The 27,686-nt window shown below is 29.9% G+C and overlaps 1 protein-coding gene across 1 annotated transcript in view; it reads right to left on the bottom strand.

The window, feature by feature from the left end:
* LOC142318903 (uncharacterized) overlaps positions 1 to 27,686 on the bottom strand; it is a 479,132-nt gene that overhangs the window by 386,878 nt on the left and 64,568 nt on the right. The window lies entirely within an intron of this gene.

Raw genomic sequence — 27,686 nt, 5'->3', positions numbered from 1 at the left:
GAAAAAAAAAATTGTATTGGAATAAATAAGGCAATAAAGAATATAATTCTTAATAACGTTGATAATAGACCACAATGTGAACCGATAATGTTCTTCCAGCTGGAACGGAGTATAAATCTTAATGTACAGATTAAAATGCATTGTTTCTAATAGATAAGAAACTATAATTGCATTATAAAATTTCTTATCTTAAACAATAATTATGTTTTTATCTTTTTTTTTATTATCAGTCAATATTGTTCATTCGTTTTACTATCTGATATTAGAATAATATTTATGGGATAGTAATAAAATTGATTTAGCTTTAGATATATAGGCATGTCTTACCCAAGCCGTCTAGCGCGTAACATAACATACCAATACAATTAATTACTTTTATTTATATAATAGAAAATTCCCCCATATTTCTTTCTTATATAAAAGGTATCCTTCCACTGAAAGTTTTAAAGTAAATATCTGTGGATATTTCTGTTATATAAATAAATCTTAATATTTTTCCCATGTTCTAGTAAAATTTAGAAAGATTTAAATCATAGTATTATGAAAAGTCGAAGAAATGTTTTGTAGTTACCGAAAGCAATTATTATCAATAATAATCTAATAATTGTTCATCTAATCGAGAAGTGATGGTAAATAGTCTAGGACAGAGGGGTACGCAAAGTGATACTCGGGGGTACGCCAAAGAAGTAGGCTCACGAACACTCGCGAGTGTATAATCGTGTATCCCGTGAACGTAAATTTCTCTCATTGATCGCTGTGTCTGGTTTCACTTGAGTCTGGCGAGCTAAACATTACAAATGTGACGGCTTTAAAGCGCATGCGTACGAAGACTTTCATGGGAAGCAAAGCACTCGGCCTTTGGAGGAAAGATACCTCTGAATGTTCAACAAGAAACTTTTACCTTGATTTTGCTTCTGGAAATGAAGTAAATGTGGAACAAATTAAATCTTATATTTATACATTTAAAAAATTTGGAGACAATTTTGTAACCTATTTTAAAGATCTTACTAATATTAAAATAGAGTTTCAATAGATCATGAACTCATTTGCTGAAAATGTAAAAATAGATCAACTTTCGATTGTAACTCAAGATCAGCTAATTGACATGAGAGAAACAACGTTACAGTCCAAATTAAAAGAAAAATCTCTTTATAATTGGTGGATGGGATTGAAAACCGAATATCCAGATGTAGTAAGAACAGCAACAAATGCAATCTTACCATATGGTTCTACATACCTTAGTGAAATAGCGTTCTTTCCAATGACAACAATTAAAATCAAATACAGAAATAAATAAAGTTAGAACTAGCTCTTCCAATTGAATTAACCAAATATTTCCGATATTATTAAACAAATACAATCACATTGTCCTCATTAAATTCTAATTCAAAATGTAAATTTGTAATTTAATTTAAATGTATGTATATTGTTTAAAAGAAATAGTTTGATCTCTGACCACACACACATGACCGAAGGAGCTAGAAAAGAGAACGCGCACGATTCTTGGTAAGGTTGAATTTCATTTATTTATATATAAATAATATTATACGTATACCAAATTGCCATGTTTAAAAAGTTAAATTAAAATTAAAATAGTTGAAAAATTTATTTAATAGTTGCAAAATAATTGTTATATTATTTTGTCTGGAGTATACTTACTCCCCTGAAAAGATCCAACTCAGGAATGAAAATAAAATAATTCCATTTTCTATCAATCAACAAAAAATCTTTTTTCTGAACGCCAAATTTAAACACTATAACACAACCATTAAACCAAATGCATTAGGTGACGTAGAAACGATAATATCATTTAATGAATCGAGACGAACGATTTACCATAAATTTGAAAAAATAATGGACTTTACAAGGAAAATAAGAATAAGCTTTTACAGACAATTAAAAATAATGCAGGACAAATTGATTAACAAAAAAAAATATTTAACAATTAAAAATAATGCAGGACAAATTGATTAACAAAAATAATATTTAATTATCATTCTACATTAAAAACGAAAAAAAACTAATTTCAAGAAATCGAAAAATAAAATATTAAAGAAGAAGAAATTTTGGACTGTAATACCATCAAAAATAAAATAAAAAATTTCAAGAGTTTTCAGAAAAACCAAAAGGAAAAAGAGGAAGAAAATTTCCCCAAAACGAGAGAGAGAAACGAGGTTAGTCAAATAATGAAAATATACTGCCAAAAACGGAAACAAAATCGAAAGTAGTTTTGTAATACTAACTATAAATTATCCAAAAAAAAACTTTTAAAATCACATTATGATACAGTATGGAATTTTGAATATGTAATCACAGGAACATGTGATATGAATATTTAAATTAAAATCTACTTTATTATTAAATCTCAAATAAATTTTTCTTTGAGTTTGTTTTGTCAAGGTAGGTGTTATCTCTCCAATTCTACTAAGTTTCTTATTTACAATTGCTACATAATAATATATATATTACGTAGCTAAGAATACTGAGATGGGTTGGTTCATTTTTCATTAGAACCAAAAATTATAAATAAATTATTTTTGTTTTAACTGCTAAATATTGCATTATACGATTTTCCTTCGTCGTGTATCTGTTACCGTGAAAGACTAAAATATTTGCTTACTCGGACCTTCGCCGGTATATGTCGACAAATATACACAAATAAGCTGTGGTGGGAGTCAAAACGATTACTAGAAATTAAAAAAAATCACCCAATACCAATCTCTAAAGTAATTAAATTACGAGAAACCCTCGTAAAAAAAAGGGAAGTTTAAATTTAAGCCAATCATAACCTATACTCGCTTCGCTTGCTAACCTCTTTTTAATTAATATACAAATTATATATATATTATTCTCCAATACTGAAGGCGATTAATCAAATTTACCTAATTCAGCATGCACTGATGGTGAAAGTTGAATAAAAATATTTTTATAAAAAAAATTGAACAAAGGGCTAACCATTTGACAATTTATTTGTATTATCGTTCATCGATGCAGTTAACATATTCTGTATATCCTGATTGACCCTTTCAATTTATAAAATGCTGAAAATTCGATTACATTTTTTTTTTATAAATGCGGTGAATTTGATTAATCACCTCCAATGTTGAAAAATAACATATATAATTTGAATATTAATTAGATAAGGTTAGCGAGTGAAGCGAGCGTAGGTTATGTTTCGTTTAAATTTAAACTTCCTTTTTTTATGAGGGTTTCTCGTATTCTATTAACCTCAGAGATTGGTATTTTCGGGGGGGGGGGGATTTTTTAATTTCTAGTTATCATTTCGACCCCCCATCAGAGTTTATCTGTGCTCCTCGACATATACCGGCGAAGGTCCGAATAAGCAAATATTTTGGTCTTTCACCAACGTATTTAGTATGTGTTGATATTCACAGGGGAATATCTACATTTGTCAGATATCGGTATTTCACGATAAAATATCAACTAAAAAGTAATTATTGTGATACCAAGCAAATGGCTGGAAGAGTAAAATTTCAGGGATAATATTTTTCATCACCGTTAGTTCATACTTTACAATCATAAATTATTCTTTTGAGCGTAATACCTATTTAGATTTGTAAAAACAAGTCATGATAATTTCCCCGTGAATAGTAAACATTTAACCAGGAAAACAAATTGTCATTAAAATTAAAATTAAAAAAACATTTCGAAATATGATGTTAAAAACAAATGTAAAAAGAGCACCGAACCTGTTATTGGTAATCCTTTTGTAAAGGATCACCTTAAAACCTTAATACTTCTTTTACGTGCGTAGCTTACCTGTTACATTTAATAGCTTATTCTAAAAAGGGATTTTATACATTACTTATACAATCCATTTAAACTGTTGAAAGGCTTTTTAGCAACTTGTTAAACAAAATCCGTTTAAAAAAAATTAAGATAATTATAAAATGATTTGTAAAAGTTCATTTTTTTAATAATTGCTTTATATTCTATTTCGCTTAAATAATTTTGTAGAGATAGATCTGTAGTTCATGTGAATATTTAGATTAAAAACATAAAAGTTGTACGTTTACCGACTCGATCATTAATAGTATAAAATAAACTCATTTGCTGATATTAAAATCTGTGGCAGATAATGGAACTTCTGTTCTTTGTACCATAACTTGAATACTTTAAATGTTAATTTCCCTAATCCAATCATCATATTCAAATTTTACTTTCATTAACTATATTTTTATCCCTGGTTTTTTTAAAATTTTATTTGTTCACTGGAGAATAAAGTATTTAAATAAATATGTATACACATGAACAAATGGTAACACTGAATCATTAATTTTCAAAATACCATACATGAACAAAAAAAAAGTATTCATTAATTACTGTGGACTCATATATTGTTAAGTAGAAACAATGCGTCTTGTAATAAATGAATTCTTAATCAGCCATATTATAACAATAAAGTTCATTGAACTTTATTTGAAAAGGAATATTGATCGCATACCATTAGATAGCAGGTACATTTCTCTGATATTCTCTTTTTTATAGTTGTTTAAAAACTTTGAAACATTATAACCTTGAAATAACTTACCATATTATTAAAAAAATTATAGTTTCTTTAAAAATAAAAACTTGTAAAAATTTTTAGATCGACTTATAATAAAATACCAGCTAAAGTAAAATAAAACAAAAAAAAAAATGACAAATAAGTAAAGAATATGACAACGATTTCCGATACTATTTGTAAAATCAAAATATTGTAATAATTCAAAAAGTTTATAATTCAATATAAACTATATTGTAATAAACAAACGTACATAAATGTATGTTTGTTTATTACAATATTACTATAAATAATATTGCATAATAAATTAATATTAATAAACAAACGGACATAAATGCACGTTTGTTTATTACAATATTAATTTATTACATATCAGCACCTATGATTTATTATTAAGATGATGTGAAAAGAGGCGAAACCTACAAAACACTGGTTCAAGTATTCTTAAAGATTGTAAAAAATTTAACTAGTTGCTTATGACACATTAAATATAAGTTCTGTTCTGATATAAAAAGTGTGACGTCATGAAAGTTTTCTATCTGGCTCGTCAAACAGTAGCAACTGCAATAGCAGTAACGTTCAGTACAGTCACGTTCCTGAATTAGAGCTAGTGTTACTAAGTTCATTCTATAAACGGCTGTAATATAAATAATGCGTATAGCCTCTTATTTTGTATTAGCGGGGACGAACCAATTTTAATATGACTAGGCTGTATCTCCATGAATGCAATTTTTTAATATCAGAAAGAGGTATGAAAAAATGCAAACTATTTCGATAAAATAATCATTTAAATGTACTACCAACAGAATATAGTAAAGTGAAAAAAACTTGAATTAAATAATATAGAAGTGTCTGGGCTAATTGCCTATAAAGGCCACAAATAGCGATCGTACAGACAAACATCCATAAAATATAGGTTTGTACGAAGCGTTCGGAAAATCGCTGTGCAGTATCCACAAAGGCGCTACCACTCGCGCCTTTGTGGCGCGAGTGGTAGCGTCTCCGCCTTTCATCCGGAGGTCCCGGGTTCGAATCCCGGTCAGGCATGGCATTTTCACATACGCTACAAATCATTCATCTCATCCTCTGAAGCAATACGTAACGGTGGACCCGAAGTTAAATAAAATAAAAAGAAAGTATGATTTAGAATTATGTGGTGCATTCTGTTCTTTCGCCGTTAGGTAGGTTGTCCTGTAAGTTTGTTGGGCGTTGCTAAGTAATAAACCAAGACGTCGGTTGTTGCGCCACGATTGATCGTGCTTCGTTTCATTTCCTGTTGTTTCGTTTATCGGAAGCAATATTTGTGAGAAACGTAATGGTTCTTTCAGTAGAAGAACGCATTTTTCTCTTTGAACGCGTCTTTCGTTAAGACGACAAGTATACCGATTTGTGAAGCACAAGTTTTTTGAAACTCAGAGTTTCTAAGTACTCCTGTTTCCCACCGCAATGCATTTCAAACTGTTATTGAAAAATATCGAGCAACGTACTGTTGAGGACGCTGAACGAAGTGGAACACCATCTAAAAACAAGTCCATCAACGTCAATGCGTAAGTTACCACAGCAACAAGATATCGGATTTGCTACCGCAAATGAAGCTGTAAGAAAAGAATTGAAACTTTTTCCCTACAAAACAATGTATGTTCAAGAACTGTAGCCTACAGATCATGCCATAAGACTAAATTATTATAATGGTTTAAAAGTTATTCACCAAAATTCCTCGATATTACGTTTTTTACAGGTAAAGCGTGGTTTCATCTGGAAGGTTACATTAATTCGCTACATTAATGGTTGACAACTAATCCTCATGAATGACACGAAAAATCTTTACACGAAGCGAAAATTGGAGTCTGGGTCAAACACAAGTATACTGAAAAGTTTTCAAATACTCATTTTCCTTACTGCAATGCGATTCGAAATCTTATCAAAAGATTTCGAGCCTCTGTTTTGTCTTTAGTGAACGAATCATTTGGAGTTTGTGGTCTGCACGATCACCCTATCTACTACCCCAGATTACTTTCTATGGGCAGTGAAACAAACAGTGTATCGCAACAAACTACTCACGATTGACGAACTAAAAACAGCAGTAACGGCATTCGAACGAGACATTCCAGTACATCAGCTGGTTAAAGTATTTTAAAACAAATTTGAATCGTGTGTAGTGTTGTAGTGATGTTGGTAGTTAAAATTTAAAAATAACGTCGATTAATTTCATACTGAGTAAATTTGAAGTGTTATTACGTTTTAGCACCTTGATTAATGAGTTGTAAGTGGGGTATATGCTATAAACCTTTGAAAAGGTTAATCTTGTACTAACTACTCTATTTTAAGTTTCAGTATAATAAAAAATAATCTAACGTAACTCTAGAATTAACACTTTTCTGGACTGTTTTAAATTAATTTTTTTAAAAGTTTTTATTTAACTGGCTTTAGGAATAATCAAATCTTGTAACTGCTATATCTTTTGATCTATCGTATGAAAATTAATGAATTTTGGTACACGTATGTAACTTCGATGACAATACAGCACTACAGTGTCGGAATTTGATATGACCCACCCCCACGCACTACCCCTACGCTAAATTCATGCATTTAGTTGAAAATTTTCATTTCTCATGAACTATCGTATGAAAATGATTGAAATTTGGTACACGTATGTAACTTCGATGTGTAAAAAAAAATATTTTTACTTTTTTTTAGTCTTAAAAAAAAATTACAAAAATATATTTGATTACACATAAAAAATATTTTTTAAAAAAGCTTTTATTTAACTAATATTAATATTAACATTATAATATTAACATTAATAAAAAAAGGAAACAAATTAGAAAACCCCTCTAAAAAGTAAAAAATAAGAACTAAATCAAATTGAGAATTTTAAACAAAAAAATATAATATATTAACAAATATAAAAATCCACTGAAAAGTAAATATAAATTATATAAATATCTAATAAATAAATGTAATAATTATTAAATTTTAAAATTAAAAGTAATGAAAATATTTAGTTAAATAAAAACGTGGTGCAGTTTTTATAACAATTTTTTGAATAAGTATTTATAGACATTTGCTGTATTTTAAAATACATTTTTTGTTTAATAGGTTGTTTAGTATATACTTTACTTATCTGTAATAAAATAACTCAAGTTTTAATTCTTTGATGGTTCAAATTTGGACCGAGATGATCTTTAAGGGTTAATAAGATTAAAATTAAAACTTAAATTTTTGTTATAAAAACTGGGCCACGCTTTTATTTAACTAAATATTTTTATTACTTTTAATTTTAAAATATAATAATTATTACATTTATTTATTGGTTATTTATTAGATATTTATATAATTTATTTTTTACTTTTCAGTGCATATTTATATTTGTTAATATATTATATTTTTTTCTTTAAAATTCTCAATTTGATTTAATTCTTATTTTTTTACTTTTTAGAGGGTTTTTTTAATTTGTTTCCTCTTTTTATTAATGTTAATATTATTATTAGCTAAATAAAAGCTTTTTTAAAAAATAATTTTGTATTAAATATATCATTTTCTGACCGTGGTAATCTCTAATTTCGAAAAAAATATGTCTATGCGGTAGGTTGAAATAGCAAACAAATTTTTACTTGAATTTTTTATCTTTACATTCTTATTCTTATAATTATAGACCCCTCATCAAGGCGCTCTGGCCTGCAAGCACCCTCTTTTATAGCTGATTAAAGTAAAGGGAAAATCCACTCGGACTGAGCCGGTACATGCTATTGGTTGGAATAACAGTAGTTTTGATTGGTTATTATTACCATTAAGATTATCATTTACATTGTCATTGTCATTGCATTGTAATTGTCATAGTCATAGTCATTATTACTACTATAATTACATAAGATTGATACTATAATTACACTGTAAGCAAATATACTGAATATCGCAGAGCACTGAGTATTGCAGTTTATAATGAACAGAGATGTAAATATGTCAAAACTCATTTCTCTATCATGTAAGCAATTTCCTTATCTAATGTATACATTATTTTCTTCAACTATCATTTGTAAGTTCATTTAAAATTGTAAGCTCATTTATCATTACGTAACTCCATTTTAAATCTAATTTCTTTCAAGAATTAATGGAATGCAAGTTTACATTATCAACTGATAATATTTTGTTCATTATTAATTTATAAATTCTAACAAAACAAAAGTGCTGTTCGTTATCTGCTCGCACTTCCTCAACTGAAAGGAATAGTACATACAAAGTACTGTTTCACAGTAAAAAAAGTATGTTTGCTGTTTTTCAAAACTGAAATTACTTCTATTTTTTTACTTGTATTTTATGGGCTTAACATACTGATGTGCAACATAACACATTATTTAAACGAAGATAACAGGAAACTTTTCCTCATTTTTCTAAGAGCGTCTACTTTAGAATGATGATTGTTGTTTCAAACGTGCTTATTCAATTTTCAGAAGGAAAGGTACCTTATGTAAGTTCGTCTATACAATATTTTTAAAGGTTAAATAATCTATAAGAAAAAAGTAAATGTTAAAAGGTCAAATTTTAAGCTTATAAAATGTTAAACCACTTTCAAAGGATAGTAATTTTAGGACGGGTATTTCTATAGTTCATTCAGAATGAATTTTTGCTATCATTACAATTAAAAAATCTGATACTGACACTACATGACTTCCTTGTACGCCACCTATTACATTAAATTACACATCTTTTTTCTTTTTTAGAATGAAAAGTACATAAAATGTTATTTCGGTAATGAATTCTGATATTTTTTACATGTATTTTTTTTATTGTTATTATTGAATATTTATTTATTTTAAATATTTTTTTTACAATCAGAGGTTAATAATTATTAATAAATCAAATATATATAAATTTTAAAAATGTTAAAAAAGGGAGATGAAGTCGGATGTGAACCGATGTACTTTTCCCTTGTAAGATCCAAATATTTCATTACATAAAAATTTTATTTTGCTATAACTCTGGAACCAATGTACTCATGATATTTCGTTGAAAAACTTTCAATCAGAGCTTATTACTGCAGTTAAGAAAAAGTCCAAAATCGGCGTTTTTGTATGCTTCTGGTTCAGTCGATTGCAATCAAAAGGGAAGGTGCACAACCAGATGTTACAACAGTCCTAAATCCAAAATTTCAACATCCTACGGCTAATAGTTTTTGAGTTATGCAAAATACATACATACAATACATACAGACGTCACATCGAAACTAGTGAAAATGGATTCAGGGATGGTCAAAATGGATATTTCCGTTGAAATCTGAAAACCGAGATTTTTCGCGATCACAATATTTCCTTTACTTTGTACAAGGAAGTAAAAATTAATCACAAAATACAGTACCATTAAACAATTACTGGAATATAATCTTATTAACCGGAAGTTATTTATAATATTTTCTAAGGAAGCAAAAATGTTTATGTTAAGAAAAATATAGTCCTTTAAATTTTAGAATTAAGGACATTTAATAAAATTATAACGGAACTATTTACGCAATATTATATGCCATATATAAATTTTAAATACTTCTAAAGCTGTACGTTGAAATTAAGTAGGACACAAAGTTTTAAACGTTGGTTGAGAGGATCAAAAGTTGAAAACAAATATTAAAATCTCTATATGGAAGTCTTTCCTAAAAAGTTACCCAATTATAACATTTGCAATTATATATAATTTTGAAATTATACTCATCTAAATCTAAAGTAGTTTAATTTCTTTAAGCTTAATATTTGTTAAATACAAAGGATAAATAAATATAAAATATATCATCTTGTAAAATACATTTAGATATGATGCACTGTAAATTATTATGTTAGAACTCATTAAAACTGAAATTAATCGAATCAAAATCAATTTTTTCCTCCATACCTATGACACATTTAAATATATTTTTGGTATTGAAGTACGAAAAAAATAAGTCAGTTTATTTTACCCTCATAAGAATTAAAAATATGTGATTGTAATAACGTAATAGGTTTTTCTGGTCAGTTCTTGATAATTAATGATGGCAGGAAATATTTTGAAAATCTTTTGTTTGTCTGATAAACTTCAGTTTTATTAAAATTGTCATGTTAATAAAGTGGACTGTGGAGAAGGCTCTCTGTTACAACAGACACGGCACACAGTGAAAAAATAAATTTTTGGTATGCAGTGGAATCAGAAGAAATTATAAGGCTGTACAAGGTCATGCGGTTAATGGACAGAACGTACAGTTACATGATCATAAATGTTTCTCGGCGATGTACTAAACAATTATGCTGCGAAGAAGGATGGTTTCGGCAGAACGAAGCTATAGCCCGTAGGGGGAGACTATTGATTACTGCTTTATTGGATATTTTTGGAAATAATACTGTACTGCCTAACTTAACGTCGTTATGTGTTCATCTGTAATATTACTAGTTTTATTTTTATACGGATCTTTAAAAATCATTCTTCTTTGATCATTCTCAAAGCATTAGTGAACTGCGATCTCTGTTATATTACGGTAGAGAGAAATTTCATTCATGAATCCAAGAATACATATTTATGAATGATTGCTATCTAATAATATCTTTAAGAAATAACTCTAATGTAAAATACATGATGAACTTTAAATGTTGTTACATGTGCATTTAAATCTTCCATTCTAGCTGCATCATTTTGCATCATTAAGTAAATATGCAGTATTCAAATTAAAGTTAGGTAAATGTAAACTAATAAAACTGATGTGGGCACTACATGACTTCCTTGTACGTCTACTAAATTACATATACATATTTTTGCAGCACTCATTTAAACTTATTTCATTTGAAAGCGAGATACTATCGTCCAATTCTTTAATATAAGTAGACAGTTACATAATTACTAAAATATTACTTTTATTAACATAAAATATATATACAATTAATTCAAAAATTTTACCTGAAATATTAAGTTAAAGTCCCTTCATTACTCTTTAAATAAATTGTTTACCAAATAATTCAATAATAAAAATTGATTATTTTACACCGTTCGGTCAAAATTAATATTTGTAACCAGTATACAGGAGTTCACTAAACTGAATAGTTTAAATATTATTAACTTTATTTATACGAAACTCTAGAAATCTGAAATATACACCAGAAATCTTGCGCATATTACGTACAAGTGAAAAAAATTTAACAATCACTCACTATAAATTGAATACAATTAAAAATGTATTTTATTTTTCTGTCAAATAATTAAATAAATTTTTTTTTTTTAAAATAAATATAAAATTTTTATAAGAATTTGTTAAGAAAATTCAAAAATAATACGATTCTAAATTATAAATTTCAATTAATATTAAATAATCAGACGCTTCACCAAATCTATTACGTATACATATATGTCTACATGGTTATTAAATTACATTTTTAAAAGGACATAAAATTTTATTTCACTATTTTTTTTTTTTTCTTATCATTGAATTATTATTTATTGTAAATTTCTTTTTACAATCACGGGTTAATAATTATTAAATCAATATATTTAAATTAAAAAAAGAAAAGTTAAAAAATAATAATAGGAGAGGAAGTCTGATTCGAACCGATGTGTATTTCATTAATTAAAATTTTAATTTTAATTTTAATTTCGATTGCAATAAAAAAGGGAGGTGGACAACTAGATGTTACAAGAGTGTTAAATCCAAAATTTTAACGCTAAATTTTTTGGTTACTCTAAGGATATTTATTACGTTTTTCTCATTCTTATTTTATTATCGTTGTAGGAAAAGAGGAAATTTTTGCCAAGGGCAACTGAAGCACAAACTCGAATACTTTCAACCAAAAAAAATTTTCTATTTTTACTAAAGTTTTTTATCAAAAATTTAATTTTTAATGAGAAATAAAGCTTTATTTTAATGGGATAGAAGATTTACGACGTTGATGAATTTACGAAATAACTATTGTGATTTAAATTTCTTCTCTGAAATCAGTCTGACTGAAAAAAATTTTCATTCAAAAAATAAAGGTTGTGAAGAAAATTTGAGCTAAGGTTTACGTTTCGTTAAAATTAAGATGTCCTACAACTTTCAAGAAAATGGATAAAGAAATTGTTAAACCGCTAGAATAAACAAAACTGAGATACTGATAAAAAATAACAAATTTTGATCTGCTCGAGAAAAACCATTTACAAAACAAAATTACCGAAGAATTTCAATCCACCAAAATATAAAAATTTCATTTTTATTTACGTAATTTAATACTTATATTTTAATTAATCTACATTTAAATTACATAACTACGTTATTTCACTCAGTATAAGTATATAAAAATTACAGTTGAGCAATTCATCAATTGACGATAATTACAGTAATGCCCAACAGCATTTTCATCAATTGATGAAATACAGTTGGGCAAAATCATCAATAATTATAATATTAAACCTTCAATAAAAAAAACTCGTATTTTTATGTTAAAACATCACATAAAAAAGTACCGTACTTACTATTAAGAGTAAGCAATGAAACTAAAATGTGTTTGTTAAACCATAAGAAAAGGTAGACACATCATCATAAAGCTCAAAAGAAACCAGTTGTATTTTTACTGTTAGTTTATACTGTTCCATTCTACAACACGTACATGGACCAGTTTGTGTCATGCAACCGGTTTCTTTCTTTTAAGTCTTCTTAATAGAACACTAGCGCAGCCTTACTCTTAAGTAAACAAATATAAAATTTATAAGATGTGAATAAGTAATGAAAAACGACAAAAAAGTAAAGAAAATAAAAAATAAAAAAATAAATGAAGCTGATTCAGAGGAGAATAAAAATAATAGGTTGTTAAATTTATACAAATAAATAATTTTAACTCATTTGAACAACTGTAACAAAATCAATACAATTTTTTTCCAACATGATTCTTTGCGTTGCACATAAAGCTTAAATAACTATCCAATTATTTCGATAAACGTGTAGGTTGCGTGACGTCCGATTATAACTGATAATTTTTAAAAAAACTTACAGGAAAATTAAAAGTAAAAACGTTGAATACTTGTTTCAACCCATACGATGTTTTAACCCAAAACATTTACAGAAATTTCATACCCTTTTTAATAAAATAACAGTTTTTGTCATTTTTTGTAGGAACACTATAAAATATGTTATAAATATAAAACGGGAAAAAAATTAAATGACAAAACATTTTTTAAAAATTTCAGCAGGAGGATTTTCTTTGATTTAATTTTGAATAAGGTTCCGATCCTTTTGTATCGAAAATGTTTCTTTAATTAAACTGATTGAAGTTTAACCTATTTAGAAAAATATTCAGGGATACAAAATAAAAGGATTAAAACCTTGTAAAATAATATTACTTGGATTTTTTTAATGAAAAAGCGGGCATCAACAGCTATGGTCATTCGTCACGTGAAAATTCGTAACGTATGAAAAGAAGCCCTGACATGATCGAGATTAGAACCCTGGACCTCGGAACGAAATGCCGAGACGCGACCTACAGCCACGGAGGACGAATATTTTTAAACTTAAATCGTGTTTTTTGTAATTTACCAGCTGAGAATGTAAAATTATTATATATTTTATATTTATATAATATATATATATATATATATATATATATATATATATATATATATTATTATTACAATACTTTTACAGAAAAACTTTTTAACTTAAAATGGAAGCTGTGTTTTATTTTAGATGAAATACTGAAGTTTTTTCAAACTGGGAATGGATTTTAGAAAAAGGTTTCTGGGAATATATATTAAACAAAAATTTTCATATGAAAATATTTTTCGAATTCTGATTGAGGGTTTTTTAATAAAATCTAAAATCCATCGAGAATATTTAATAATTAGATTATGGATAAATGTTTTCCCTTAAAGACTGGAGATAGGGTACATTTAGAATGCATTATTTCCTATAGAAAATAGTACATTAATAGGCGCAAGTCTTTCTTGTAACTCTACGAATGTAAAGCACTTTATGAACAAGACAATATGAACAGCAAACGACTTTATGAACAGCAATCAAATTACATTTAAGAGTAATGAGTGACGTTCATTATGCAGTCAATCAATAGTCAGTTTTAGGGCTGAATATCTACTGTTTTTAACTGGCGTAGTATGCATTATGCAATATTCTGTTCACTTCAGCAAAGAAGACAACAGGAAACGACTTTACTCCTCAATTTCTTAGGAAGCGTTGCATAGTATTCTCAGAGTCACGAACGGTGCTGTAAAATCTGGGCTTGACGCGGGGAATGCGCTTCCGCGGTTTCGGTCAGTTAGTTTAAGGGAATCATGTCTGGCTGGATGTGAAGATGTCCGTTTGAGGCCTATGTGAAGGCAAAATTTGATTTGTATTTTACTGATGCAAATGTCTGCCGAGGCATTTACATCGGTGGCATCCCGACCGAGGTCTGGCTGATGACTGTGATATGTAATCAGTTAGAGGGTCTAAAGACAACCTCCGGTAAAGCCCCCAATGTTCGGAACAGAGGGAGTGGTGTGGCGACCGGTAATGTCACAAGGTGGGTGTCTTTCCCCAACGGGGTTGGGAGACGGACTAGAGTACACATGGTTTCAGCAGGACAATGCTACGGCTCATACAGCCAACAACATAATCTAAATGCAGCAGTGCTGAATGCTCGAGGGAGGGTATAGCTCATAGGGCCATCTATGACAAGGCTTTCCCACTTCTTGCCTGACGCTGATTCTTTGCGGTTTTCGCCAATCCATTTATTGACTGCAGAGTTTATTTGCGCTTTGGCTGAGTCAAGAGAAGGAATGCCAGATGGCTGAGGCAGAGAGGTTTCCAGCTTTGCCAATTTGTCAGCCATTTCGTTACCATATACGTTAACATGGCTGGGAACCCATTGGAATCTCAACTGCCAGCCTTGACATCCCAGTTCGTTTAAGGTCTTCCTGCACTCCCCCAGTTCTTCTGCAGTCGGTTATAGTGTTACATGACAAGTTCCGGATGGCTGCTTGCGAATCGACAAAGAAAGCCTTAGACAAACAAAAGCAAAGAAAACTTTAGAATTACATAATGCATTCTGTTCTTTTGACATTAAGTTGCTTGCCTTGTGAGTTCGCTAGGTGCTGATCAGTGATAAACCACAACGTCAGTAGTTGAGTTGTGATTGAATGTGCTTCGTTTCGTTTCGTGTTGTTTCATTTATAGGAATCAATAGTTGCGAGACACATAATGGTTTTTTCAGTAGGGAAATGAATTTTTCTCGATAAACACGTCTTTCTTAAGTTTTCTGATACTCAAAGTTTCCAAATACATCACTGTAATGAAATTCGAATTCTTATCAAAAAATTGCGGGCACCAGGATTTGTTGAAGACACTGCTCGAAGTGGAAGCCCACCTTATCTTAACGAACAGAAACTGTTTGATATTTCAGTTACAGTGACCAAAAGTCCATTAAAGTCAATTCGTAAGAAGTTAGCACACCCCTAAGAAATCGGGACTTGCTACCGCACATGAAGCTGTAAGAAAAGAACAGAAACCTACAGATCATGCAAAAAAACTAAATTATTGTCAATGGTTTAGACATTAAATTGACCAAAGTTCAGTAGGTATCCTTGACCTTTCACGATGAACAGTGGTTTCATCTGGGAGGGAATATTAATTCACAAAACACGACTATGGTCGATAACTAAACCCCATGAATTACACGAACAACCTTTATACGAAGCGAAAATTTGACTCTGGTTCGATGCGAGTAGAACGAGCATTGCGCGTCATATCTTTTTTAAAAATATAGTTAATAGTGATCATTACTGTGCTGTTATAACTAACTTCATTAGTCAGTTAACAGAAGTGGAAATCAATCACGCTTGGTTCCATCATGATAGCGCACACAGCTAATAGGTCAATGACTTTTTTATGAAATGTCTTTGGTCAACGAATCATTTCAAATGGTTTGTGGCCTGCACTATCGCCCGATATGACTTACTCAGATTACTTTCTATAGGGGGTAGTGAAAAGCAGTGGATCGCAACAGATCACGCATGATTGACGAACTAAAAACCGCAATAACGTCATACGTAGAAGACATTCCAGTACATCAGCTGGTTAAAGTGTTTGAAAACAAAGTGAAACGTTTACAGTTTTGTATTGATGTTGAAGTAGGTCATTTTCAACATCTTCTATAAACTATTCCAGTTAATGAAATGTCCATTTCTATAAAATAGTGAAATAAAAATACTAAGTAATAATTAAGAAAGTTTTGTCATTCCACTTCCATAATTCCAGAGCACAGAAAATGTTTGAGTCCTCTATATTAAATGTCACTTACGAAAATATCAATAAACTATAATTGATAAAATTAAATAGAGATTGTAAAAAGAAATATACAGAATCAGCAACATAAAACCGAACCCATAACGCTGCAAAATCGGTAGGTTATGATGAAATAAAATTTTATGAATAATACGGATAAATTAAATAAGAAAAACATAAAACTTTGTATTTATTTACAACATTTAAATGTTGTATTTATTTACCTTATTGCTACAAAATATGTTCGAAATGACTACCCTGGGCATCGATGCCCAGGGTAGTCATTTGTGCACGACAGAGCATATTGAGAGTTGCGTGACGCAAAACGTTGTTGTCAATTGCGTTGATTTCTCGTTGAATGTTCATCAATATCTGATGAATAAAATATATCCTTTAAGTAGCCCCAAAGGAAAAAATCGCAATTACAATCTGCGGAACGTGGAGGCCACTGCCCTCTGCTGACAGCTCGTTCATTTGTGAAAACTCTATGAACGTAATTCAGTGAAATGTTTGATGAGTGACACGTTGTTCCTTCTTGTTGGAAGAAGTTGTATTCTTGTTCTTTATCAGTTAATTGCGCATAGAATTCTTCGAAAATTGTGAGGTAAACTTGTGTATTTACAGACCGGTCAAATAATATTGGTCTCACTATACGATTACCGGAAACGGCACATCAATTACCAATTTTCTCATCGTGAAATGGACGTTCGAATATCTCATGAGGATTCCTCACCATCCAGTACCTGACGTTCTGTGAATTAACGTGGCCGGATAAATGAAACCGTGCCTCGTCTGACATAAAACACGACATCGGGTCTATCTGTCTACCACCAATGTTTTCGAGAAGCCGGTTGCAATAATCAAGTCGTTTCGGTTTCTGTCTCCTTCAGTTGTTGCACATTTTTAACGCAAAAAAAAGCGTTACAATTCAATTTTAATTCATGAACAATTTTACAAGATGTGTATTTTAACACCAGATTGTTGGGATAACTTGCGTAGTGATTTTTTTGAACTGGCAGGGATTCTGCTTTCAATATATGCAATAGTCTGTGGAGTCCTAGCGGAAGGTTGCCTATTTCGTTTTGCATTTGAAATCGAACCTATTGTACGCCATTTTTTAACTAAATCGTGTATGATACTCTTCGCTGGGATACAGGCATTCGGAAATCTTTCTACGAATACTTGACGGGATTCTTCAAACGATCCAGAATGAATATAGTCCTCAACTCTGGATAAAATAATAATAGTGATAGTTCTGGATTGAATAAGACATTTTACACAAACACAACTTCACTCACAATAATGCACTGCAACAAAACGGATACTGCACTGACACGTAACCACTTGACAAATGACAGCAATAATCAGTAGTGATTACACATCATGTAGTTATGTGATGTAGTTATACATCCACTAGTCGTGCTAATTGTGTGAAAGTATTTTGTAAATAGTGTTGGGTAGCGGTTTCATTATGGGTTCGGTTTTATGTTGCTCATCCGGTAGAAAGAATATTCAAGAATATATTCAACTGAATTCATTTACATAATCAATAAAAAAATTATAATATTACAAGGATTGCCTAAAATGCGAGTATCAAAAATACGAAAAACAAACATTTTTAAAAGTATCCACTCAGAAGTATTCCAAGTAGTCCATTAAGAGTATTAAGCATTCGTGAACGTGCTCATAAATAATGGAAAGTAAGCTAATTGTGGTAAAGATAGGATTGGTTTGAAACAAAAAAAAACACGATGATGTCACTGTAAAATTCCACGACCAGCTTCAAGTATTAAGTACCATTTTAGGATTCATTTTTAGCTGATACAATTCTCATTCTTAACGAATGAAAATCTCATAATACTTTATTTCTGCATAATTCATAAATAAATCTCAAATGTTCATTCTGTGTAATCACGAGAAAAAATCGAGTAAATAAAAAACAAATAATTCATTTTATCCTTATAGTACATTCCATACACACACAAATACATATATATTTTATAATAAAAGACACGCTTTGTCATTAATTTCAATTATTTGGCCTTTTAAGAAAGAAACCGAATAAAAGGATTGAGTATACAAAACTGATGTATTGATGAAAATAAAATATTAGTAAATATTAAAATAAATAAATAACGCACTGGCAGATCACTTAACTGAACGTTCCTTTCAATCTGACAAGAAACAGTAATCATTTTTAGAAATGACAGCATTCTCAATATGAATAAGCATCCCATAGACGACTTACTTCGAAATCTGGGGAATGAAGTGTTACCTGTTTTCATTAAAGTGATGTAATCTTACGTATTGCAGGTGTATTCAGCATTACAAAGTTAAACTTTTCCTACGTTAACCTCAGAGGTAGTTGTAGTACAGTAAACATTATTACTCTAAGAGAAAGCATACATGATCTGCTTCTCTTTTACCTTACATGAGATGACATTATAAAGACCTTATTGTTGTACTCCTTTCTGTTGTGAAACGGTACATTTTTCATTTTGTAATCTCTTCCCGGTAGAGAATTTCTGTATTACATTAATAAACATATTTAATTAATGAAGAATAAAAAGGCGTATATCAAACAAAGATGTTTTAAATAGAATCAGTAATGATTAATTTTTGTTCTTTTATTCATAATTATACTAAAAAGCCGTGCGTAATAAAAAAAAAAAAATACCATTTAGAATCATACCCAAAATTTTAAACTACTTGTTAGCTTTCTAACCAATACATCAATCAACCGGCCGACAGTTTCGAATCCATTTCCACTTTGTCCAGTTGTATGCTTGTTTCACTTTCCACGCCCTGAGGTATAAGACAGTTAAAGCGGCAACGAAATAAAGAAAAAATTAAATGAAAATTTATTTGTACATGATAAATCACTGTTTAACCTTTAAAGGATTTTTCTCGAAAAAATTATTAATTTCAAAAAATGTTACTTCACTCGTAAATTACACATTTTTTAAATAAAAAAATGACAATTAAGTGATTTTTTTATAAGAATCTAAGAAATGTGTATGACAAACCAGGTTGAAAATTATATAGCTAAATATAGAATTTATTTTTTTGTTATGGAAGAGCGAGTATCAACAACTATGGTCATTAGCCCGGTGGAAATTTGTAGTGTATGAATAGATGCCATGATTAACCGGGTTTTAAACCCGGGACCTTCTACTAATGTTGAGACGCTACCTAATCAGCCACGGAAACTCCGCAATTAATAAATTGTAATTAGAAAAAACTAATTGCTGTTCTATTTTTAAATCCCTTTATTAGAAATTTCAAAATTAAAAATTTCCGTAAAGCTATAATAAATATTTAATAAAATTTATAATACATTTCAAGGACAGTTAATATTTTGGTCCTCTTATAAATAATAATTGGTTTAGAGTGCTACTAAAAAAAAGAATTAAATTAGACATTTTAATATCTATTATTAATACAATGAAATTCTAAAAATGTTAACAAGTAGACGCTATATTTCCTTACTTGTCTATCCGTTTCTTAACCTCTTAATCATAAAAAAAATAAATTACTCAGAAAAGTTTATTAAATTCTTTAAAAAACCTTGGGTAAACAATTTTTAAGAGAAACGAACTTAATTTTACCATTACAACACATAATCTTTTTAAATATAAGACTGTAAAATTATAAGAAGGCTATAATATCCTGGCCGAAGTACTTTATGTACTTTAAGTACTTACATAATCAGGGCTCAGTTATAGTAAATTTTGCTAGTTATTTTGATGGAGGATTACTATTTTCATTATACACACTTTTGGTAATCTAACTACCATTGTTCAGTAAATGATAATTCAAAATAGGGAAGGAAATAAACCATAATTATTTAGCTAACACAGATTATCGTTGTCGTTTAATCAAGACTAACTGATATCACAATATTAAAAAATGTATATAGAAAGAATTAGAAAATCCGGCTGTATCTGTTAGGTAGTTTTAGCCAAATAAAAGAGCACAAGAGCTCTAGCGTAGGTCTTCAAATAATCGGACTTAAATTAGATTATAATAAAGAGTTACTGGCAAAACAGGATACCATATCTTCTCAATAGAACAGGAGTTTAACCCTGAACCACTGAAACGAAACTGCTTAGAATGAAGAAAATAATTTCGAAAATAAATAAGAAAGGGTGGTATAAAAAGTAGCAAACTCATGCAACCGTTAGAATGTGGACGTCCATCCTGCTTAAATTCCCTTGAAATATTAGTGACCCAAGATTGGAGAAACAATGTCAAGTTTTTTAGACGTCCGTTTCCGAAATCATTTAGCAGAGGGATATATACTACCGAACTAAAAATCTTTAAGTTGTCTTTCAAGAAAAATTTTTTTCTTAAAAAAAAAATCAAATCTTTAAGTTATGTAATTAAATCTTTAAGTTATTAAAATTTCGATTCCACAATCGAATTTTTTCTGGTTAAATGAGATTCAAAAACCAGTCACATAGCTGATTACTTAATATTGAATGTGATCGTAACTTAAGTATTCAAAGAAGATTATATAATTAAATGTATTATTTCCTAAATTATATTGTAACTGTTGAAGTCATAAGTTGATTAATCTTAAATTAAAAAACAGTTTATGGTTTTGGGGAACAAAAACCGTGGTTTTCGTATTTTTCTTAGTCCAACATTTTTTTTTTTCACCTTCTCTCCCGTGGCCGGATCCTGCAGGTAAGTATAATACACCCCAGGGAAGTGTCCTATACTCTAACGGGCCTCCCCGTCTCGGCCCGCCGGTAGGATCTTACTTTGCACCCGCCTTGAATCTACCCAGAAACATCCGTGGTATCTTGTACAATGATAATGAAATTTTGGACCAGTTTCTGTTTTTGCGTTGTACTACGTTACTGCAAAAATTTAATATTGTCATATATATTTTTTACGCTGGAAGAGTTTTTGATAATTTTTTCCCTTGCTTTCAATTTTGATTTTTTTTTGTTCTATGTCTTAATTTTATTATTAGCTAAATTTCATATAGTATTCTTTTCTATTATTTTAGCTTTTATATTTTAAAGACCCCATCTGTGATATTAGTTTTGAGTTTTATTTCGCTTTTTATCTTAGTTTTAAATTTTTTATTATATAATTTATATTAGTATTAAGTCTTATTTAGTTTTATTATTTTATTGTTATTTTACCTTTTCATCAAAAAATTCCGGGCGGTGATAACGCACAGGCGTTTTTCGCCCCCCCCCCCGAAAAAAGGATTCACGAGGCCCGGCTATGCCGTTCCTGGGTCCCCACTCCGGGAGCCGGGACTCGGTCTTTATGCCAACGCCTCTAACGGGGATATTTCGAGTGGGGCACCTCCACCGGGACTCGGTCTTCTTCGCCTTAGTCCAACTGTTATGAACGCCAACTCACTTACCTCTCAGAAACTAAATAACAATCCTGAGTATTCTAAACGAACCCATTCATACAGGGTCGTTAATTTAAACTCAAAAATCGCAATACACCGGTTATATTAAAATTCGTTTTACTAAAAAAAAAAAAGAATTTTAATGTAACGTTTGGATAGGTCTAAAAGTCTTACCCTTAAGGATATTGAATCTTTCACCTCCAAAATCAAAATATATTGCAATAATAAATGTTTCTAATGTTCATCAAACAATTGACTCAAAATAATTTTAAATTTTCCAGAATATCTACTTCAATTTTTTTGTTAGTATGTTCGTTACTTGCTGGCAGTATATCTGGGATAGCTCCAGTTAACTCGTATTATTCAAGGATGTGTTGTTAATTAGAATCAAAAGCACGAGAAGAAAGCGAGACTGTATTTATTTTTTATAACAAATATAGCTACATAAGCTTAAAGCTTTTGCGTAGGATATAGAAATGGAATTTTTGTAGCGTATGAAATATATCATGCCTGACCTGGATTCGAACCCGGGACCTCCGGATGAAAGACCAAGACGCTATCATTTGCGCCACGAAGGCCGGCTTTTAACACAATTATTTTTTTATTTTTTTATAATTTTTATAACACGTCAAATTTCGTGAAAAATATGGGAAGGTCTAAAGTCATAATAAACAAATTCCCGTAAGATTAAAGATAAATTTAACTGTATATCATTGGTTAAAATTAAAAACTGTTGAATTCTGTTAGCCACTGTTTACACTTGTTGGTTCATGACTTAGCAGTCAAAGTCTTTAAGCTTAATAATTACGGTGAAAGATTAATTAAAGGAAATATTTCAGTATAGTTAAACAACAATAACTGGAAATTATGGGAACCAGTTACAACGAACGGAGAAGATTATACATTTTTTATGCATTACATATTTAAGCACGAGAAAAAAGCGAGGAACGATGGAAATACAGTTTAAACAGTCTTTGGTTTTCGGATAGTAATCTGAAATATGTCAACCATATTTTAATGCAATATTATGAGAAAATAACAGAAAGAAATATCTATGACAAAAATAATATTTCTTTATCTCTTAGTAAGATGCTAATTATTGAACAAAAATTTGGCTTAATTTCTACGTGTAAAGCATAATAGCACATAATATACTGCTACGAGAACATTCATTAAAATGAGCTTACTGAACAAAATTGTAAACATTTACAATGAATAATTTTTAGTGCTGTTATATGTTACAAAAAATATGTGCTATAACTTAGCTGAATAAGTCACAAAAAATATATTTGGATAAAAAACATGATGGAGACGATTATACCAAATTATTTTCTAAGCTAATTAGTATATTTATAGTTACAAATGTTTAAAATATTTAATACTGATACACTACGTAATTTTAAATAACTCATTTAAATATATAATAATGAACTATTTTTTTGAGTTAATAATTTTCCAAATTAGAATGAAAAATGCCATAACTGATTACACGGTCCATTATTCGAATATGATGAATGAAGAAAGAAACTTAGTGATATCGAATTATAACGGAATGTACGAGTCGAAAGTGCCACGATTTAATGGTACCGTTTAGATAAAAGACAAGACGCTACCGATTTAATTATAATTAATGCAAAAATAAAAAAGCCTTGAAAATACTATTAATAGAAAACTAAATAATTTATTAATGGAGTTAATAAATATCATAGGTTATTAAATTTATCTGGTACAACCTTGTTTAAGGGAGAAAAATTATTAATATAAATGACCTATTTACATGAATTACGGGTAAGAAATGAAACCGTTAAACTCTTTTTATCACGTATGATAAATTTTATCGATTGATTATTACAAACTGTCCAGGTTGAAGTTTGAAAAATTAATGTACATAAATCAATAGACTGATGAGAAAATGTAACTAAACAAAACTAGAATTGCAATGTATTTTAACGTTTGAGAAATATTATTTACGTGATGATTTTTCTCAAATAAGATTAACATTACATTCACTAGAAAAAAAATTTAACGGGCTAGAAAAAAAACTTTCATCAATTTTATAGACCTTGAAAACAACAATAGTAGCAAAACCTCGACCTTGAATTATAAAGCTAACAACTGAATCTGCTATTCAACCGCTACTTGCGTTGAAGTATTTCTGTATGTACGTTTTGTAAACATATTAAGAAAAATAACAAATACAGCTACAGACGTACTTTTAATACAATTATTTTTTTAATAATTTTTATAACACACAATTAGTAAAAAAATATGGGAAAGCCAATAGCCATTAATAAATAAATTTCCGTAAGATTAAAGGGACAGTAATTGTATATCATTGGTTCAAGTTAAAAACCGCTGGATACTGGTTAATGACTTAGCAATGTCCTTAACGAAATGGAGTTTAATCATTTTGGTAAATAATCTCTTTCAAATTACTAAGATTAATTAAAGGAAATATATTTCAGTGTAGTTAAACAACAATAACTGGAACTTATGGGAGCCAGTTGCGGTTCAAATACAAATTTAACTAATAACAGAATCTCAAGTAGAAGAAACTAATAACTAAAAGTTATAAGTTATTTTCCATTTTTTTAACCAAAAATAATTAATAACATGCCACGAATTTTAAAATGAAATTTTAATTAAATAATATTAAATTTAGTTAAAAATATTTGTTATTGCACTATTATTAGAAATAATATTGTTCGTAAAAAAATTAATTTATAAGTTATGTTAACTTATTATGTTAAACTTTTTTTAATTAATTACAACAAAAGCAAATACCAATTCCATATTCCCACGCTCAAACATTGAGGTTATGAGATGAATTAATTAACCAAAAAAAAAATTATTAACTTTTAATTCGGCGCTGACTTCAAAAAGACGTAATTTGTACCAGAATAAATTAGTATTTTATTCTTAAGGTTTATTTAAATAGTTTTATAAACAAAACAAAAATCTCCTGTGTACACTACATAACTTCCTTGTACGCCTATTAAATTACATATACAATTTTTTTTTTAAATGAAAATACATAAAATTTTATTGTATTAATAACTTCTGAAATTTTTCAATTTTTTTTTTATTGTTATTTAATATTATTTATCGTATTTTTTTTTTACACAGGATAATAGTTAATAAATCTATATTTTTAAATTAGAAAAAAAAGTATAAAAAAAAAGGAGATGAAGTCGGATTCTAATTGATGCGATCTTATTCTCCTTATAAGATCCAAATATTTAATAATTAAAATTTCATTTGGCTGTAACTCTGGAACAGATGAAACTAAGTACCACTAATAATATATAGATGAAAAGCTCTCAATGAGGGCTTATTATTGCAGTTAAGAGAAAGTCCAAAATCCAAATTGTTTGGATTTTTGGACATTTTTTGTCCAGTCCTTTACAAGTAATAATTTAGTATATATATATTTAAATTAACTTGTATTTTAAATAGAATAGGTATATAAGAAATATTTTGTTAAAAAAAGAAAAAGAATCAAAAGGTAGAATAAGGCGAAAACCTTCATAATAAAAATAAGAAAATGAACACAGAAACTCTGTTAAATAACTTCTACTATGAATAAACAAAAGATGTCACGGATGCAAAAACATTAGGTTGTCTTAAAAAGTATTGGGCCAGTGGAGGCCAAAATTGAGAAAAAATTTATGGTTGTTGAAAAATAACATTATGAGACCACGTATACACTATTTTATTCGATGTCATTCTGAATGGTATGATGTCATTTTATTTGGCAATAACAAAATACCGTTGCTCAAGAACTACTGTGGTTTCTGGTGGAAAAACTGTGACATTTAACAGGCCTCTTTTGAAACTAACATAACACCATTGCTGTTCCTACCGAGACTGAAACAAATCCAAATCCAAAGACTGAAACAAGTCTGATGCTGCCAGGTCCGGGCTGTAAGGTAGATGTATTAAAACCTTCCAGTCACGTCAACAGTATAAGTCTGAGTTTATCGTGCTACCTGGCGGCAGCAGCTCGTGGTGCACGATGCCCTTTCAGTACTACGAAACGCACAGCATAACCTTTCTGGGCGTTGTCACAGACCGTGAAGCTTCTCCTTGTTTCAACCACGATTTTGTTTTTTTTTTTGTACATTATTTTAGGTTATTCAATTTTATCACTCGCAATCAAACGCTTCAGAAACGGCTCGATTTCGTTGTTTCAGTAGAGATTCGTTGAAAGAAATTCGATCGAGTAAAGTTATTCTGAGTCAGATGATGCGGCACCAAACCCATCGGGTTGGTCTAGTGGTTAACGCGTCTTCCCAAATCAGCTGATTTGGAAAGTCGAGAGTTACAGCGTTCAAGTCCTAGTAAAGCCAGTTATTTTTACACGGATTTGAATACTAGATCGTGGATACCGGTGTTCTTTGGTGGTTGGGTTTCAATTAACCACACATCTCAGGAATGGTCGAACTGAGAATGTACAAGACTAGACTTCATTTACACTCATACATATCATCCTTATTCATCCTCTGAAGAATTATCGAAACGGTAGTTACCGGAGGCTAAACAGGAAAAAGAGAGAGATGATGCGGCACCAAAACATCGAGTTCTTTTTGTACCGAGATTTCTCAAAACGGTTTATCGCTGTTTGGTGATGGATATTTAGATTATTCGCGATGGTTATGACTGCTTATATGCCGTCCTTCCTCGATTTTTGCCAGAATAAGCTAACGCTATCTCGAGCACAAAAGGCTCAGTTTTTTTGGATTAGCTATTATTATTTGTTTTTATTTTAGAATTAGTATCCCAGCTAATTTATTTTAATGATTCATTTGAAGATATTTTGATTATCAAATTGACTTCATAATACGTATTGTGTTTTATAAAAATTCCAATTCTATCTAATTCTATTACACCGGCTAAGTGTTGTGCATTAATCAATCCTTCACTCTTTCACCTTGTTTCGGTTTTCACATTCATTTTTTCTTTTCTAAGCGTTTCCAACAATCTGATATTTTTGTGGTTCTTGTTGTTGTTTTCTACTGAACAACTGATAGTACAAATTTTCAAAACTACCTGTGTTCGTTTTGTAATTTTTTTTCTCTATTCTAGATTTGTGGTAGAGCGTGAGAAGATCGTGATGCTATTGGCAGAGAGGAAATGTTTGAATCTGAGGACTTCCAGGAAATTATGTTAACCAGTGAGAATTATTGGGTGGTTGTTGCTCGATATGCTAAAGCAGTTATGGAGAAATTACTTTCTGCCGAAAAAATCCGCAGGTTAAATAGAGGCCCTGGGATCCCGATGCGGGGAAGAGGGCGAGTGTCTAGATGGCCTCCGATCTTGTGGGGGTCGGCTGGATGCAATGAAGCCACGGTCACTCCACCGACTCGGGTTCCGGGGGCTTTACCCATGTAAGTGGGGGAAGCCCATACTCATGTAAGTATGCGTATGGTAAATATGAGTGTTGCGAGAGCTGTTGTGTGCGTGTATCTGCGCGTGGGTGGTGTACACGTGTTGGTATGTTTGGTTCAATTGCATTTGGTGTGGTTTTG

This window comes from Lycorma delicatula, chromosome 2 (genome assembly GCF_047948215.1).
Source record: "Lycorma delicatula isolate Av1 chromosome 2, ASM4794821v1, whole genome shotgun sequence".
NCBI lineage: Eukaryota > Metazoa > Arthropoda > Insecta > Hemiptera > Fulgoridae > Lycorma > Lycorma delicatula.
Note: the sequence above shows the minus strand (reverse complement) of the source record. Positions and strands in the feature narration are given on the sequence as shown.